We start from the raw sequence: 2,843 nt of genomic DNA, 5'->3' as shown, positions 1-2,843 counted from the left end.
TTTGGGACCCTTTGCCATTCCATATAAATTTGAGAATTGACTTTTCCATTTCTTCAAAGAAGGCTGTTGGAGTTTTAATAGGATTGTGTTGAATCCACATTTATTTTCTTTTTGGCTGTGCAGAACCCTCTGTTTAACCAATCCAGTGAAGTTTTTTCATTTCAATTATATTTTTATTTTTACAAATTCTATTTTTTTGCAAATTTGCAAGGTCACTAATTTCAGTCTCTTTTTATTTTTTATTAATAATATTTTATTGAGTTTTTGGTAAAAGTTTACACAACAAGTCAGGTTCCAATTTGGCAATTTCCACACAAATTTTTCAGTGATGTTAGTTACATTTATCACAGTGTGTCAACATTCTCTTTAAATGTGTTGTGCTTTCCCTTTCCAGTACTGCAGATTCACTGCCCCCCTATCTTCTCATCTTTGCTTTTGAGAAATTACTGACCTTTTGGTCTCATACTGATTTTTTTAAAGTAGAGCACCAGTCTTACGGGTAATATCATTGATTTTGAGTGCCATTCTTCTATTTTGCTAAAAATTGATCTCAGGGGATAGGCTCGGATCTGGGTTTAAAGAATGTCTCAGGGCAATAGTCTCAGGGGGCCCTCTGTTCTCTACTGTTCTATTTTGTTTGTTTTAAGATGAGAATTTGAGATCAGGTCTGTATTTTTCTCCCATCCTATTCATGGGATCAGCTATTGTGACCTGGATCAGAATGGTCAGTGGTGATAGCTGGGCACCATCTAGCTCATTTGATCTTAGGGTAGATAAGGTTGTAGGTCTTGTAGACTTGTTTCTTCTCTGTGCTTTTGGTTACCGTGTTTGGTTCCTGTTTTGCTCCTCGCGAGCTGAGATTCATAGTTGTGTTTTAGGTGACTGCTTGCAAGTTTTTAAGACCTCAGACACTACTCACTTCACTAGGATGCAGATCATGATTTTTGTGAACTATGGTCCATGTCATTCTCTTTTTACTTATATATTTTTAATTCCCTCTATTATTACTTTTTGCCAGTTAAGCATACTTATTTTATGCATGATGGACAATTATGATATCTAATGTTATTCTGGTCTGAGTCTTCTATTTGCTGTTTCTTGGATATCCCTCACGATGTCTTGATTCCTTGTGCGTTTTATGATTTTTGACTGCCAGGTCATGTTTTTTGGTGCTTAATCTGTGGAAATGTGCTTAGGGCTGAATTGAAGGTGGGTTTCTCCAGAGAAGATTGCTTTTGTTTCTGCTAATGTTTTGGAGGTAACTAACAACTTCAAACCACTTTAAAATAAATTTTTCAGTTTGAGGTTTTTTGGTCCTCGCAAGTAGTGTAAATTTTGGACCATAAACCTCCGTGACAGTTTGCCTGTGGTTATGAATTTTCAGGGGAGATTTTTTTTCCCCCTCTACCCAGCACAAGTCAAGATAAGTAAATTTCATTGCTGTTACCGTCTGTGGGGTGAGGTTATATCTATTTCACCCTTACACTGAAGGTGTTGCTCTTTGGGGTCCTAGCTGTATGTGGAGATCTCCTATTAGACTCCACTTTGGTCAGGCACTGGGCTTGGTCTCCTGTGCCCTTTACCCCATACCACCATCAAAGCCTAAGATCAAGGTCAGCAGGATTCTTCAGATGCCTTCTTGGAGAAAGCTAAATTTGGAGGAGCCTTACCTTTCCTTTCAGGATTCCTGCTTTCATTTTATTTGCCTCTGAATATTTCTTATCTCTGACCAGCTAAGTGATGCATATAAAAATAATTTTTTTTTTTTTGCCCCAGAAAGCTGTGTCTTTATTGTCACAGACATTTCCCCACAAGAGGAGAACCTCAGAAAGAAGTCACTTGCTTTGCTTTAAATGAATTAGGAGTCCCCGTGTTTGTATTCCTGACTCTTTCTCTTTGAGAAGGTGCGCCAGATAAAATTGACTGTCATGTTTTAAAATAAAATAGTGACTAACTGAAACTCACCTCTCCACACCCTACTTGCCCAGTCAATGTCAAATCATCATCCATTCCCTTAAGTCGCTGCATATTTCTATTCCGGTATCACTACACTGAGAACTGAAATTTTCAAGGAGGAAAAAAATCATATTACAAATGAGTGAGTGGAGCCCAAGTGAAGCCCTGTCCCTATGATTTCTGGTTTTCTGTGCAATCCACACTGCAGAGATACAAGGATAGCCACCTTTTTCGTTCCCAAGTTTCATTCAAGGACTAATACAAAATATTCCAAGTAAGTGAGTTTTAATCCTCATCTTCTTCCTCTTCATCAACCTGGTTAATTTGGAAGTAACGTAATTCGTAACTTTCTTTGCTGTCAGCGACCACGCGCAACCAATCACGTGGATTATTCTTCTTCAAATATTTTTGGTGAAATACTTCAAACACCTTTTGGAAAAAGGCACCTCAGAGGTTACAGTAATCTTGCTCTTGCTTCGTTCAATGGTTACAACCCCTCCACCAAGATTACCAGCTTTCCCATTAACTTTGGTTCTTTCTTGAAGAAACTGCTCAAAATTGGCAGCATCAGTGATTCCATCTTCTACAGGGTGGGTGCAGTCAAGGGCGAACTTCAAAACCTGCTTCTTTTTTTTTGCCCCCTTTCACCACAAGTTTTTTCACAGGTGCCATGGCGGCAGCCGAGGCAGAAAGGGAGTTCCGATGCATATAAAAATAATTTTTAATTCCACTATTTCATTTAGTAATTTTAGTTGTTTTCAGGGTTCCTTTGTTCTGAAGGAAATGAGTCCTACTATGTTATTTACTGTTTTTTTCTGTATGTTTGAAGTATTTCATATTTAAAAGAATAAGAGTTCTAAGAAAAACTCCTGGAATGAAATAGACCT

The 2,843-nt window shown here is 37.9% G+C and overlaps 1 pseudogene; it reads right to left on the bottom strand.

Moving 5' to 3' along the window:
- Nucleotides 1–2,219: 2,219 nt before the first annotated feature.
- Nucleotides 2,220–2,628, bottom strand: LOC126061474 (60S ribosomal protein L22-like; annotated as a pseudogene).
- Between the last annotated feature and the right edge of the window lie 215 nt (nucleotides 2,629–2,843).

The sequence above is a fragment of the Elephas maximus genome, chromosome 2 (genome assembly GCF_024166365.1).
Source record: "Elephas maximus indicus isolate mEleMax1 chromosome 2, mEleMax1 primary haplotype, whole genome shotgun sequence".
NCBI classification, from domain to species: domain Eukaryota; kingdom Metazoa; phylum Chordata; class Mammalia; order Proboscidea; family Elephantidae; genus Elephas; species Elephas maximus.
Note: the sequence above shows the minus strand (reverse complement) of the source record. Positions and strands in the feature narration are given on the sequence as shown.